General features: G+C 32.3%; 1 protein-coding gene across 1 annotated transcript in view; it reads right to left on the reverse strand.

The window, feature by feature from the left end:
• Positions 1 to 5,274, reverse strand: part of LOC111713597 (zwei Ig domain protein zig-8) — a gene marked incomplete at its 3' end in the record, with an annotated part of 59,918 nt that extends 54,644 nt beyond the window's left edge. Inside the window, 1 exon segment of the mRNA XM_023488479.1 lies at positions 5,180 to 5,274.
• Between the last annotated feature and the right edge of the window lie 11,495 nt (positions 5,275 to 16,769).

A 16,769-nucleotide genomic window follows, 5' to 3' on the forward strand; every position in this document is an offset into this window, starting at 1 on the left:
CTCACTGTAGAATGATCCCATGTCAGGCTGTAACATTCGTCTTGTGTTTACATTACCGCCCAGAGACAGTACACTGCAGTACAAAAGATGCGTACACTTCTGAAATAACTTTACTTGCATTACATCCTTGGTATACTTGAAAGGATAACAAAAATTCTGAACAAAATTGAGACTTTGCCACAAACTCAAAATGTATTATTCTTATATCTTTGCAACCTGATCGTTAAAACCTCTGATATTTCAAATTTATCTTATTTGATTAAATAGAATTTATAGTTTGTGACAAAGACTGGAATGGCAGGGAAAAAAGCTCAAGGCGTTTAATGGAATCTAGAAAGATTAAAGTTTGAAAACAAAATCAAGATAAAAAGAAAAATATCAATGATATTCAGGGACCCAAAACACTGTGGAATAAGAAGACGACTTTTCAGCATTTTAGGTGTATTTAATCAAGTCAAAATGTAAATAGTGGCTAGAAAATTAACGTAATAAATGAAATGTGTGCGTCTGTGTACACGGCTGTATTTTATGTTCTATGGAATATAAAATCAAACTTGAGACTAACTGTCGTCTTCCTATTCGATTCTTTTATGATTCCTTCTGGAAAAAGGTTTAAAAATGTGACATATTTTGAATTCAGGGTGTAGGGGGACACTGGGTGCACGTGCCCAACCGGGGGGGGGGTACGAATGATAGGCCACATTTATGAAATGGTTAAATGTGTTTAGGGGAAAAATCAAAAATTTGACATTAAAATGCAAGTTTTTTTCATCCTATTTTGATATGTTTTACACAAAATTCAGCAAGAAAACCCCTAAACATTATTATGGCACATCACGTAAAAATAACTAACTTTATTTTTGATGTACTGTGGGGGGGGGGGACTGGACATCAAACGGCTTGTTTTTATCCTCTTTTAAAAAGTTAAAATATAATAATAATATTATGTTCAAATATATATGTTCTAACCCCAAGCAAAGTTTAAGTATGAAAGATATAAATTTCTTTGATAAAGATAAAAATCTATTCAATATATTTTTCAAAATATGGATTTCCACAACGTCTTCTATGGGGTGCACAATAAGACAAATTTTGCGCGCGGATGAGCGTAAAATGTCCCCCCCCCCCTACTGCACAAAAGCTCTCGCACGCCCCTGATTTTGATTAGTATTATATATTTTTTTTTAGTTCTAAAACATGCGTGGAGTCCTTTTTTTGGCTATTCCTTGACAAATCTAAAGTGTATAAAGTAATACATTATGTATAATATGTATATTGTATAGATCTTCATGAATTATACATTAGTTTTATATACTTATCTGTCACATTGATTTAATAGTTCTAAACCCAAAAGTTGTGTCAAAAAATCATTTAAACAAAATGCCTTTCTCTTTCCCCCATTAAAATAAATACATATAGAATATGAAATCATTAAAATAATTTATATAAGAAAAGTACTTATAAAATATAAGACCTGTATAAAAAGTATATTGAAGCTAAGTATTTACTCAAAGAAGAACTAAGTTCAGAGTAGACAATATTTATATAATTCTCAGTATGTAATATCAGCATAATATGTGTACTGTATGTATGTATATATAAAAAATGAAAGTATGTAGAATTGAAAGTCTAAATGTCTTTCTGTCTGCCAATAAAAATAATCTAAGAAAAATTTGAGTAAAGCCTAATCTAAAGATAGTATGCAGGGTTACCCACAGAGGATGAGGCTTGAGAGACAAGTTTATGAAAGGAATATCTTTCTTCTTACAGTTCTCTAGCGCTTAAGTTTCATGTTACATTTTTATTCTTATTTTACAGTTTACAAAACCAAGGTTATAATGCAAGAAATGTTAATTGCAGTTGCGTATACTCTGCGTTCATATCGAATCCAGTTCTCTCTGTGCGGAATGTGTAAACTAGAATAGATGCATTAGTGTTCGTTAAGTATCCGAGGAGGATAAACGCATTAAGTCACCTCTGAAATAACTTTCCTTGCTTTATAACCTTGATAAAACCAGAGATGAATCCGTCTAATACAAGGTTGTTTATTAAGGTTGATACTCTGGATGCGCTAAATGTACTAAAAATGTCGTCGCAATAGCAATGGACAATCAAAATCCTATTATGACGTCACAAATTATTCTGAAGAGCTCATCAAACTTTCAACTTAGGTGGTAAATATAACATTCAAAGATAGATAGATTTAAACAGTTGAAATTTGAAAAAAATCGTATTCAAACTGAGAAAAAATTCCAATCCGTTAATCAAGTATATCAGTGACGTCATTCAAGGATTTTTAATGTCTATTGCTATGAACACGACATTTTTAGTACATTGCAGCGCATCCAGAATACCTTACCATAATAAACAACCTTGGTCTAATGTATTTTTAGTGAACACCGTAAACTGTACAATGTACATATATCTATAAACTAGTTAGTATTGGCGGATTTCCTTCTCCTTAACCTTTTTACTTTCATCAGATCCTTGCAAAACAACTTAATCTATCCTGGGTAAGGAGTATGAAATAGAAGGGAGATACAACTGACTTGGCCCGCCCTACCATATTATTATACATGCTTTGCAGACGGGTACTCCATTTGTATAAGAAATATTCAGAATAGGTTATTGTATACGCGGTAATTGTACATCAGACAAATATTTCTTATACAAATGGAGTACCGTCTGCAAAGCATGTATAATCATATGGTAGGGCGGTCCGCGTCGGTTGTATCTCCCTTCTATTTCATACTCCTTGATCCTGGGTCATAATATACAGAGTTACACACAAAGCACTGTGAACTGAACAGAAGGAGAAGAAAAAATGCGTGCGTGTCGCAGTATCTGTGACGGAATTTATTCAGACTTCTCAATACTTGCCCATATCAGTTGATATGACATTAAAATAATTCCAAAATTAACCTTTTAATTGTTCAATCGAAAGAGTTTCTGGTCGTTATTAAATTCTCATTCTTTGTGGGTAACCCTGAATATTAGAGCGCAGGGAAGGTTCGTTATTTATCTTTGGTAATATTTGTGACTTTTTTCTTCCTTAATATTTAAATCATGGGTTCAATGTTGGGAATTTTTGAGTAAGTGAGTAAAAATGTGTGGTGGAAAAACTAGAAATGGGAATCGAATACAAAAAGTAAGACTAGAATATCAGACAAAAACTGTGAGAATACAGTGAGAAACAGAAAACACTGGAATTGGATAAGGACTTTTAGATTCATGGCATTATGAATTTAGATATTTAAATGAACATGTGACACAACAATTGTGTAGTGTAAACAGACCCATTTTACTAAAAAAAATGATTCAACAAGTTACTTGCAAAACTATTAGCTTTGTAACAACATAAAATACAATTGAGTATTTCTCTAATGTCGTCTTCCTACTCCTCAGTTGTCTGGTTCTCACTGTAGAATATAAAAATCCAAGAATGGAATTATAACAAAACAAATGAAATATCTAACATAGAATGTAGGAAAGAATGTAGAAATGTTTATGAAAAGTTTGCAAATGTAACCAACTGTGCAGTGTGCAGTGATTACGTTAAAACTTTAAAACTCTAAAAATATAAAATTTTCTGCTATCCTTATAAACCTACTGCTAGTCTTGCAAACCTATTGGAAACCTAGTAAACCTACTGGAAACCTAGTAAATCTACTGGAAACCTAGTAAACCTACTGGAAACCTAGTAAACCTACTGGAAACCTAGTAAACCTACTGCTAGCTGAGTAAGCCTAGTGGAAACCTGGTAAACCTACTGGAAACCTAGTAAACCTACTGAAAACCTAGTAAACCTTCTGGAAACCTAGTAAACTTACTGGAAACCTAGTAAACCTACTGCTAGCTAAGTAAGCCTACTGGAAACCTATTGAACCTACTGGAAACCTAGTAAACCTACTGGAAACCTAGTAATCCTACTGGAAACCTAGTAAACTTACTGGAAACCTAGTAATCCTACTGGAAACCTAGTAAACCTACTGCTATTCTAGTAAACCTTCCGGAAACCTAGTATACCTACTGCTAGCATAGTAAGTCTACTGCTAGCATAGTAAACCTCCTACTAGCGTAGAAAACCTACTGGAAACCTAGTAAACCTACTGCTAGCCTAGTAAAACTACTGAAAACATTTTAAACCTACTGCTAGCATAATAGACCTAATGCTAGCCTAGTAAACACACAATAAAAAATCTGTTTTTGAGAATTTTTCTATTTTTTAGTATATTTTTTAGTATATCAAATATATTGTAAATGTCTTCATATTGGTTGTATTAAAGAGCTCTGCTAAACTTATGTTCAAGCGTAAAATAAAGCAATAAAGTTTACTGGGTTTAGCCTGAGAACTTTTATATACCGCATAGATGGGGCCAAGAAACACATTAAAACTTGTATTACAAAGAAGTGCATCAGATCTTGAGACTGGAACCAGATTTTCATTGAAATGTCAAGATCAAAAAAGGGTAAATAATGCATTCTTCTTTAATTCAAAAGATTTGAGCCTAGTTTAAATCTCTCAAAATACGAGATTGATCCGGGTTTTTTTTGATAGAATATTTTATTGTTCATCCTTTTTAATCTCTAATTTACTACAGTAAAACCCTTAATAACGAATACATCGGAAGAATTCATCAAATGTCGTCTTGACAATTTTTCAATGAGTTTTATACTATATTACGTAAATTTCAGTATTTTCGAAAATGAATAAATAGCCATGAATATGCGGGAACAGTTTTAAAGAGTTCCATATAATCATTTAATTAAGAAACTAAATATCTGCAACATTCCATTATCAGAAAGTGAAGAATACGACATTTAATGAATTCTTTCGATGTATTCGTTACTAAGGGTTTCACTGTATTGCCTCTATCTTTCCACCAGATGTTTACACAAAAGAAAAATTGTTTGAAAAATCAAATATATGCCAGGAGGTTTCAAAAATGTAAAAATCAGAAATTTAGAATTTGCGTGAAGCGTTCGGTTTCTTTACAAGGAAATTCTTTTTTTTTGCAGCTAAAACGCAAACCTTAATTTTACAAAAAAATTAGGGCAACGTTGTTTTATGTGAACCTTAATCTAACCAGTCTTAACAGTTGTGAAACTTACTTTATATTCGGAAAATAAGGTTCAAAAATTATTATGCTATAAATAAGCTAAACTTTTAAAAACCTACCAAATTTGACGGAATTAGAAGAAATAAAACTCTAAATATCTTAATCTTGTTGCTTTAAACATGTTGTTAACTTGTTGCCATATTAACACCTTGAACCCGGTGGGTTGGTTGAAACTGTAAATATAACCCCGGGATTCGGTCTCCAAACCGCGGATCAGCCTCCCTCAAACCATCAGGAGAAACCCTCCGATACCAGCCACAATAATTCATCTCAAATATGTATTTGAACTTTAACTCCAGACCAAATACTATATTTATTTAGAATCTAAAGTTACATTACATCAAAACAACAAAGAAACATTGTTTCTTTCATCTTCTGGTTCCAAGAAGAAGTTATTATTTCTTGAAAAAGTAGAAAATAAGTTTTTCTACTCCTGTCGGCTCCATTTTCTTGATTTTCTTATTTCTTCGAAAGAAGGTAAAAACTGCTATATACGGATGTTGAACGGCCCAGATCAATTCCAAAACCAGTTCTATATTCAGAACAGGTTTGCAATTAAGAGAACCAGTTTTAGAACTTATTTCTTCAAGGTTCATCGGGCTCAATTAAATAGAACTTAATAAATTTAAGGAATTATAACGTAGCTTTAAGCAACTGGTCACCTTAATTACTTAAAGAATAAATTGTGGAACACGATGCCTGGCCGCGTTAAACAAGTTCCACAAGATTCAACAGAATGAGATAGAGCGGATACGGGGCATAGTACTGATAGATGATCTACACGTGTGATATCGATATTGACTCTAGTTCTGAACCCTTTAGTAATAAGTTATAAGAAATATATATACTGGAAGTTATTTATGCGTTTTTATTAGAGTCTGACTCACGTCCTCTATATTGGTGAACTTTGAACATTAAGTGATACATCCGAGCATCATGACCGATATGAAAGAAACTCCAACTGAGTTCGTCGCCAAAGTCTCCGTCAAGCTCCCGGATTTCTGGACAGAGGACCCCGACCTGTGGTTCCTAGGTAGAGCTCAGGACCGCAGAAGCCCATCACCAAACCGCTGTAGTCAAACCCCAGGTCCATCAAACTCTGAGTGTTATTTCCACAAACGTTTTGGTCCTGCAGCCAACAATTGTCGCCCTCCTTGCAGTTTCCAGGGAAACGCCAGAGCCGACGGGAGAAGGAAAAATTAAACAGCCTTATTATAGTTATAAGAAATATATATACTGGAAGTTATTTATGCGTTTTTATTAGAGTCTGACTCACGTCCTCTATAAAATAAACTTTAAGAAAAGAAAAGATCAAACTCAATTAAAAATTAAATTGATTTAGACATAGATAAACCTTATTTAACGAGTAGATTTAAAGATAGAGGCCGGCAATGTATGTTAGTTAAACTAAGAATGTAGTATTGTGGAGAAATGTTTTAGGATTTATTTGAGACATATAAAACGTTTTAATGATGTATAATTACTGAGTTTTAGCGCAAAGTCGTCGTTCAAAATCATCCATTTGTGTGGTTACGTTTTGAGAATCGATTTTTTTTAAATTATTAAATAAGAAAAATGTATCCAAATTCTACAATAAACTAATTAGATGTTTAGGAACAAAGTTCTCAATAGAAATTTATCGATAAATCAATGTTAGAACAAATTAATTCGTTTTCATCATTATATTGATTTTCTTATTCTTACGAATTTGTTTGCAGATTTCTACAAATTCTTCAAATGTCGTCTTTTCAATAAAAATTCCAGAAAATCTGCAGAAAATGATTGTGAACAATGAGAGATTACAGAAACTTATAACTGAATAAGATTACTTAATTTCAATGATAAGATTAATTTTTATTTTCTCAACCTTTTCCTTAACAACTTATTAGTTTACCGTAGAATTTTTGTGACATTTTGTCGTCGTTATTTAACAATTTTTTAAAAATCGATTCTCAAAAAGTAACTACCCAAATGAATGATTTTGAAAGTCGACTTTGCGCTCAATTTCAGTAATTATATATTACTAGCCTTAGAGGGCGCTTCGCGCCCATCTTCTAAATTAATAGTGAACATGTTCTCTTTGTGTACATCGTAAAACAAAACAAAAATAATTCGCGGATTTTCACAAAAAATTTCGTGGATTTTCAAAATTTTTACAAATTTAATGAAGATCGAATTTTGATGGAGACAAATATTTAAAATTTCAATCATTCATAAACCTTCCCTGGGGTCCCTAGATGTCCCACAAAAAATTTGGGCCCGATCGGTTCAGCCGTTTTGACGTTTATTGGATACAAACAGACAGACAAACAGACAGACAAGCCAAATTTATATATAGATTAAAGCGTTTTATATGTTTCAAATAAATCCTAAAAAATGTCTCCACATTACTACATTCTCAATTTAGCTGACATACATTGCCGGTCACTCCCTTTAACTTCATTAAAGAATAAATAAACCTTAATCAAAGAATTCATTCATCTTAATTAAAGAAAAGTTTTTCATTGATTAAAGAATGTATATTATTAAAAACTAAGTAATATTTTAACAATAATTAAGTAAAATTTTAACAATAATTGAAGAATAGATTCACTGCTAATTAAAGAATAGATTAACAATAATTAAAGAATAGATAAACCTCAATTAAATAATAGATTAACAATAATTAAAGAATAGATAAACCTCAATTAAATAATTGATTAGCAATAATTAAAGAATAGATAAACCTCAATTAAATAATATATTAACAATAATTAAAGAATAGATAAACCTAAATAAATTAAATAAAAGACTAACAATAATTAAAGAATTTTGATTAACTGTTGATCAAATGAATTTACCTTTCGGGGTAGAAACAACTCACTAATTTTATCTAGATCTTGAGTTTTTATGTAAACATCAGCTTGAATAAATTTTACAAGAAGGAACCAGATTCTAATATTTTCTGAGAAAATTGGCGGATTTTAATTTTTAATTTAAGAGGATTTGTTGTTTTTCAATCTTTTTCTCGATTCAAAAGTTGTTAAAGATCAACCAACGCTTCAACACTTGATGTCGATTTCCAAAGGGGTTTCTATTTAATTTGAGGATTAGTGCTTGATTACTACATCAAAATTATCAATGCAGGACACAAAAAGAATAGAATATATATTAGAGTGGAATTTAGAATCCCTCGGTATGAATTGTGTCAGTCCCTTTCAGGCTGAAAGGGAGTTCAAAGTGTACAAATCGTGTAAATGTTCACAAATTATATGCAGTAGAGTACATTAATAGAGTATGTTCCCTGGGGCCTGGACTATTCATTTCAATTTCGATTTTTTTTAAGTTAACTTTATGAAATGAATTAGGTAAATAAAAAACATCATTTGATTTATAGTTATAACGTAAAATCATCGTTTGTAAAGTGGAAGGCATAGAGTCTATATGAAATGATCATTGGTCAATTATGAAACCAGCCTATTTCATAATTTGGTTTTCTTTTAATATTAATTTTAGATTTTCTATAAAATGATGTTCCAGTGCCCAAAAGGTTATATAGCGCAAATATGTGAAGTACACCTGCAGTATGGAAACAGTACAACAAAATGGCCGTTTTACACTTTTTTCTAGTAAATTCCACTCTAATATATATTATATTCTCTTTGGCTTGAACGCTTGATGTCAATTTCTAAAGGGGTTTCTATTTAATTTGAGGATTAGTGCTTGATTACTACATCAAAATTATCAATGCAGGACATGATCAACATGGGAAATCGAAAAGGAAATAAATTAATCTGTAAGTCTGCATAAGATGGAGATTGAGATTTACAGCACAAAAGTTTTGAATTTTGTTTTTAATTTCATGGTCAATTTGTTATTCATCTTAATTATAATTATAACTATAAGTATTAAATATATATTAGGCAGTTAAAGAAAAGTTTAAGAACTTTTAATGGGCAAATGCATTTTTCTTCGAATTAGTTCAAGGAGCCCTCCGTCATAACCTTTTAGTCTGAAAGGGAGTTAAAAGTGTTCATTTCATGTAAATGTTCACAAATTATATGCAGTAGAGTACAGTAATACAGTGTCTTCCTTAGACTATCCATTTCAATTTCTAATTTTTTTAAGCTGTTAGATAAACTTTATAAAGCGAATAAGATATAACGGAAAAGTATCAAAATGAGCTGAAAACATTAGAATGGTGGATATCAAGATTAATGCTTAAACTCCTGGTTTACTAAAACCAAGATTATTTTAAAATTTATTCGATATCCAAGAAAGAAGTTAAAAATTTCACCAATCAGCGTGTCATGTTAAGATGCACTCTTTAACTTTTGAAAAACTGGTGTTGCTGGTGTCATCACAGCCCGCTTATATGTATGCTTCTATCTACCGATCTATACTATTCTGGGCTAGTGTACATGTAACTTTGTCGGTGGGCTACGCAGCTGTTATATCTGAGTGGACCCTAGATATTTTTAGGAAATTTCTAAAACCTCTGCATAGCAAATTTTAGATTTTACTATAACAAATTTTTATTCTGGCCATTGTTCATTCTATAAAAATAATCTGTACTTTTAAAAAAGTTTGAAGTGGATTCCAGGGTCCAAATTAGAGAAGAACTTTGGTAGATAGTGGGCCCTGGAGTAAGCAGAAGTGAGATACTGTAGCTAAAATCTTGTGAACACAGCATTTTCCTCTTGGTAGCATCAAAGGCGCCTTGTTTTCAGAATTCCAAAATGTGGTCGCCGTTTTTGTACCTTAAGAATTGACCAAGATATTGAGAAATTTGTTTAAAATTCAAAATATTAAATATCAGCAAGGTTGTTTAGTATCTCCAATTCAATTTTTATAATACAAAGAAGGAGGCTAAAACTTAAACTTTTAAAGACTTACAATGTTTTTCTATACTCCTTTAACATCTATTAACTTTACGAAAACCAAAGACAAATTGTAAGTTTCAGGGTCCAATGTCTAACGTCCTGCATAACACCCCAAGGAAAAATAACATCAAACCTTAACTATGATATTTCCATCTTTTATATCCATGGGTGTCATATCAATTGAACTAAACATTGATTGAACAAACGTAAGTTTTGGATTAATAAAACTAATGTTCAAACTGACAATGTTTTTTAATAATTTCATATTAACATGATTAAATTTATATTTGTTTAAATGCTCTAAAAGCCGGCCTATGAACAGCTGACTTTTATTCAATCAGATATTAGTTCAATCGATATGTAGCATTGTATCTGTAATTGTTATCAAACGTAAGTTTTATACAGTATAGAAATATCCAAAAAAGGATTAAGAAGAAAATCAATAGTGTGTACATTGGATAATCAGATTAAGAGATTGTGATTAAGGATATCTCATTCTAAAGTTTTCAGCTCTGGTCAATCATTAAATAGTAAAATACAGAATATGAAACCAGCTCTGAAAACTTTAGAATGCAATATTCTTAATCCCGATCGGTTAATTAATCTGGATATTAAGAAAAAGAGGAGAACAAGCATTAATCTCGATATCCACCATTCTAAAGTTTTCGGCTCAGCATATTTAAGAATTTGGTTTTCTTTTTAAAGCAAATTTGTAAAAATCTTCTGAAGTATTTTCAGGGTTAAAAATAAGCAGAACATTTTTTGAATCATCAATTCAAGTGGAATTCTTTGTAAAGGAATTTTCTTTACCACAAACTCTGATTTTCAAAAACCCTATATCTTTGCAATCCAATGTTATACAACTTAGATGATTTAAGCTATGAATTCGCTTAGATCAAGTAATCTAAGTTTGAAGTATCAAAGGTTTACACCATTAGGTTGCAAAATATAGGGACTAGCTAATTTGAGTTTGTGGAAAAGGCTCAATTCCTTTTTAAAAATAACGATTGAAAATTAAAGCAATGTTTAAATGTATTTTCTCATTTTAAAAGTTTGATAAAAGATTTGAAAATGGTTCAACGGTGTTTGATGCAAACTGTTTCTGTGAATTTATTTAATCTGCATGTTTTAATAAAATGTCACTTTTTGTTGAAATCCCAGCATTCAGTTGGAAAGAAAAAATTCTTTAACGAAACCATTTATTTCCCCACTAATAGATTGTAATAGTGTGTTGTCCCTATCCTGTATGCAGTTTAATTCTTATTATTATAATTTTCTGTACAGGGTGTTCCAAAAAAACATGGGCATGAATATCGTCTTTGATTTATGATAATTGATAAATGACATGAAATGCATATAAAAAAATCAAAATCTTTTGAGGTTTTTGAAATGCCGTCTACCTTCTTTGTATCTTTAAAAATGACGGAAAGGAACTGAGTTTTTGCCACAAATTCTGATTTTACAATCGCTTTATCTTTGCAACCTGATGGTTAAAGCCTTTGATATTTCAAACTATCATTATTTGATCTAAAATGAGTCATAGCTTGAAATATCTAAGGTCTCCGGCATTAAAATGCAAAGATATAGGGATAAGAAAAATAGAGTTTGTGACAAAAACTCATTTCCTTTAAACAGTTTTGCTAATTTTGAATAAACTGGAATCTGAGCTGAAAACTTTAGAATGTTGGATATCGAAATCAAAGCTTAATCCTCTCTTTTCGCTAATCTCAAGACTAATTTAGTTAAATTTTGATACTACAAAATTGTGCTTACGAAATAATCTAGCATGGAATAAAGACGATATAGAAGTCGTCATTTAACTCCCATGTTTATTGGGACATTTTGTACACAATGTACACTGGACAGTTTCTCTATATATTTAATTGTTATCTTTGTTTGTTTGTTTGGATGTCCGATCATAACTCATGAACCCCTGGACCGATTTGCCTCACATTTTGATTGGGAACTTGGGAGAACCACAAAAATGGTTTTAGCTTGGTTGGCGGGAGTAACTATGAATTGAGTAACATGGGTTCTCATGGTAGTACATTGATTTAAACAAAACTGATTTATACAGTTTTTAATAACGGCACTAGTTTTCTCCTGACGTTTTGACTTTTCTGCATTAAAAATTAATACTCATGTCCTCAATTTTCATTTTCCAAAGGAATTACTGTATCGATCCACTATCGATAGGTTTACCAAATTTTTCTATATTTCTTTATCATTGTCTAATAGAACGGGTCAGATTGGTCAGAGTCCAGATATTCATATGGAAAGATCTTTTCCAAGTAAAGGAGCATAATAACATACTATCACCAAATATACAGTATTTCAACGTACAAATATTTGTTTAAAACTGTAAGCTCTAAAAAGATATTTGTAAAATTGAAAATTTAAATTATTTTGAAAATTTTTGTTCAACACAGTTAAAATGCTAAAACCCTTCCTTAATTGTTAAATTAATCTTTGTAACGTAGATGGTTTTTATTTTCACAACATGGAATAATGGTTTTGATCCCCCTGTAGATAAGAGATGGAAAAGGGGAGCTAATGAGTTAATTAAGCAATCAAATATCAGACTCCCCTCGAATCTCTGGAAGGGGGGGGATTGAATATCATCATACCCCGGAAATTATGATATTGCATATAATATCGTGGAACACCCCTCATCGAAGAAGTTTATTTCGCAATATTTTAAAATACTTCCCCTGGAGAACTGGTCTTCATGAGTCAAAGTTTCGCATCCGTAGAAGAACCATCTTCGCCAGTATCTTTAACAATGAGTAAGCTCTTATAAACATAATATTATTCTAAGGTCAACATTATAACTTGTATTCTAATTTTATTTTTAATGAAACTCTATATTTTTTAAGTGTTGTATTTTGAGACCACTTTGTGATTTTCAACTTGTGAAAAGTATTTTTTTTTTCATACGAATATTCTGAATTGTCTTACAAAATAAATCCATATTTTCACTTCTCCCTTTCTTTCATTTTTTGACCTAGAAATTTTACAACATTTCAAAGTGAAAATTTTACAAAATTCATTAAGCCCTTTTATTTCTAAGTTCACTTTCACTAATCTTTTTATATCTAAGTTATATTAGTGTTTCATAAATATAAGTTTTAACTTCATAACCTCTTCCAATTTAGAATTATTATCATTTCTTACGGCTAATAAGACTTGGAAAATTTTATAATATTTCAAGAAAAAGTTTTACAAGTATTTTTAACTTAGAAAATTTCACCAAGCCCTTTTATTTCTAAGTTCTTATTAGTGTTTCATCAAGATAAGTCTTAACCTTATAGGTCCTTCCATTATAGAATTATTTTTATAAAACTGAACCAAGGCACGATCCATTTCAATCTAAAAGTCGTAGATAAATTCAAGGAACAAAGTCCTGCGTGGCAAGTTACGATCTAGGCGACGTTGAATATAAATCAAGGACTATTAAGTTTATAACTCTTTTATTTAAATAAAATATTACAAGTCTAAAATATTATTTTCCTTTCTCATCATTTCCCTGAGGTCCATCCCAAAATAGAGAATAGTTAACGTAGTTGAGAAATATCAATTCAATGCATTACGTCTTTGCCACAAACTCAAGTTTTCTAATCCCTATATCTTTGCAGCCTGATAGTGTAAACCTTTTATTTATATTATTTCATCTAACAGAATTCTTAGTTTGAAGTATTTAATGGTCAAGACAATAAGTTGCAATGATATAGGGATTACAAAATCAGAGTATATGGCAAAGACTCAATTCTTTTGCATACACCCCCCCCCCCCCAAACAAATGCATAATTTATTTTTGTTTTACTCTCATCCAAAAAAGTTATATTTTTGAGAAACTCCTGCAAAACTTAATGTTAACAAAAAGAAAATGAAAAAAGGATTTTTTTACGAATTCTCTTTAAGAGCACTATGGAGGAATATCATTGCTTCCGCGTTGTTGTTTTTTAAAGTTTATTTGATGAAAGTTAGCTAATTGATGTATACAAGGTGATGTGATAATTATGCAAATTCAAGTTTCTATTTCAGAAAATTCTAATATTTTATCAGAAAATATTAATCCAAAGGGGTGTGAAATGTTTCTTAAAACATTTACATTGGCAAAACTTATTCTTCTTGAAATTCTACGTGAAATTTTGAAAGCATTTTTCAAAACACAAAAATGTTAAAGATTGCCCCGTATGGAGTTTATACATGTGGAGGTTATAGTGCCGTATGGAGGTTATACATGTGGAGGTTATAGTGCCGTATGGAGGTTATACATGTGGAGGTTATAGCCCCGTATGGAGTTTATACATGTGGAGGTTATAATGCCGTATGAAGGTTATACATGTGGAGGTTATAGTGCCGTATGGAGGTTATACATGTGAAGGTTATAGTGCCGTATGGAGTTTACACATGTGGAGGTTATAGCCCCGCATGGAGTTTATACATGTGGAGGTTATAGCCCCGTATGGAGTTTATACATGTGGAGGTTATAGCCCCGTATGGAGTTTATACATGTGGAGGTTATAGCCCCGTATGGAGTTTATACATGTGGAAGTTATAGCCCCGTATGGAGGTTATACATGTGGAGGTTATAGTGCCGTATGAAGGTTTTACATGTGGAGGTTATAGTGCCACATGGAGTTTATACATGTGGAGGTCATATCCCCGTATGGAGTTTATACATGTGGAGGTTATAGTGCCGTATGGAGTTTATATATGTGGAGGTTATAGCCCCGTATGGAGTTTATACATGTGGAGGTTATAGCCCCGTATGGAGTTTATACATATGGAGGTTATAGCCCCGTATGGAGCTTATACATGTAGAGGTTATAGCTCCGTATGGAGTTTATACATGTGGAGGTTATAGCCCCGTATGGAGTTTATAAATATGGAGGTTATGGCCCCGTATGGAGTTTATACACATGGAGGTTATAGCCCTATATGGAGTTTATACATATGGAGGTTATAGTGCGTATGGAGTTTATACATGTGGAGGTTATAGTGCCGTATGGAGTTTATACATATGGAGGTTATAGCCCAATATGGAGTTTATACATGTGGAGGTTATAGCTCCGTATGGAGTTTATACATATGGAGGTTATAGCCCCGTATGAAGTTTATACATGTGGAGGTTAAAGCCCCGTATGGAGTTTTTACATATGGAGGTTATAGCCCCATATGGTGTTTATACATATGGAGGTTATAGCCCCGTATGAAGTTTATACATGTGGAGGTTAAAGCCCCGTATGGAGTTTTTACATATGGAGGTTATAGCCCCATATGGAGTTTATACATGTGGATGTTATATCCCCGTATGGAGTTTATACATATGAAGGTTATAGCCCCGTATGGAATTTATACATGTAGAGGTTATAGCTCCGTATGGAGTTTATACATGTGTAGGTTATAGCCCCGTATGGAGTTTATACATGTGGAGGTTATAGTGCCGTATGGAGTTTATACATGTGGAGGTTATAGTGCCGTATGGAGTTTATACATGTGGAGGTTATAGCCCCGTATGGAGTTTATAAATATGGAGGTTATGGCCCCGTATGGAGTTTATACACATGGAGGTTATAGCCCTGTATGGAGTTTATACATATGGAGGTTATAGTGCGTATGGAGTTTATACATGTGGAGGTTATGGTGCCGTATGGAGTTTATACATGTGGAGGTTATAGCCCCGTATGGAGTTTATACATATGGAGGTTATAGGCCCGTATGGAGTTTATACATATGGCCAGAATCACCAAAATGGAAAGACGCGGATTAGATATCACGAAACTTATTAATGTCTCCCTCAAATGGGCAGTGGCGCAACTAGGGGGGTACCCGATTCCCCCCCCCCTCTAACATATTTCGTCATCCTCTCGCCCCCCCCCTCACTTGATTCTATAAACATAATCATGATTGTAGACCATCTTTAATCAAATTTCTCCAGTTGAAAAAAAAATTATAAAAATTTCTTTGGCGTTTGGCGCATCAGTTAACTAAAAGAATATCCTTCTATTTTCTCTTTTTAAATTGAAATAGGGGAGTTTTCCACTATTCCGCTTTTTAAGGATTAAACTGGTTCTGGTTGTGGTTTTGGTTCTGGTTCTGGTTCTAGTTCTGGTTCTGGTTCTGGTTCTGGTTCTGGTTCTGGTTCTGGTTCTAGTTCTGGTTCTGGATCTGGTTCTGGTTCTGGTTCTGGTTCTGGTTCTGGTTCTGGTTCTGGTTCTGGTTCTATGGTTTTATAAAACAGTATTTTAAAAGAAACTTAGCATTTTAAGTTTAAGCAGAGATTACAACCATTTATCAAAAGTTAAGAAATGTTTTAACCCCATTCTTCCTTTAAACATGTAATCTCATTTTCTTTACAAATCTAGCAATTTCCGGTCTAATATTTAGCTTATACAATATACATAATACCTAATGTAATTATTTTATTAAATACCTTTCATTTTGAAAGAAAACAATAGATAGATTTAAAACTTTGTCTGAATCCATAACGATAATGTTTCGGAAAGTATTTTATCAAGAATCTATAAAGAGAGGTAAAACCTTCGAGATACGGGTAAGAAGTACTGAATTCTTACCGCCAACAAACTCGAAGTTTTTAATCATTATTAAGCTTAATAAATTAGCTAAACTGCTTGAATACTGACACGATTATGCACACTGCAAAAACTATATTTACACGTTATAAATAGCAAACGATAGGCATTTGCCATATACTGTTGTTCGCGAGTGCCCCGTGGAGTAACCGGGGCGGAGAAAGGGGGATTGAATTTTGTAGATCCAG

Source organism: Eurytemora carolleeae, unplaced genomic scaffold (assembly GCF_000591075.1).
Source record: "Eurytemora carolleeae unplaced genomic scaffold, Eaff_2.0 scaffold1341, whole genome shotgun sequence".
Lineage (NCBI taxonomy): Eukaryota > Metazoa > Arthropoda > Copepoda > Calanoida > Temoridae > Eurytemora > Eurytemora carolleeae.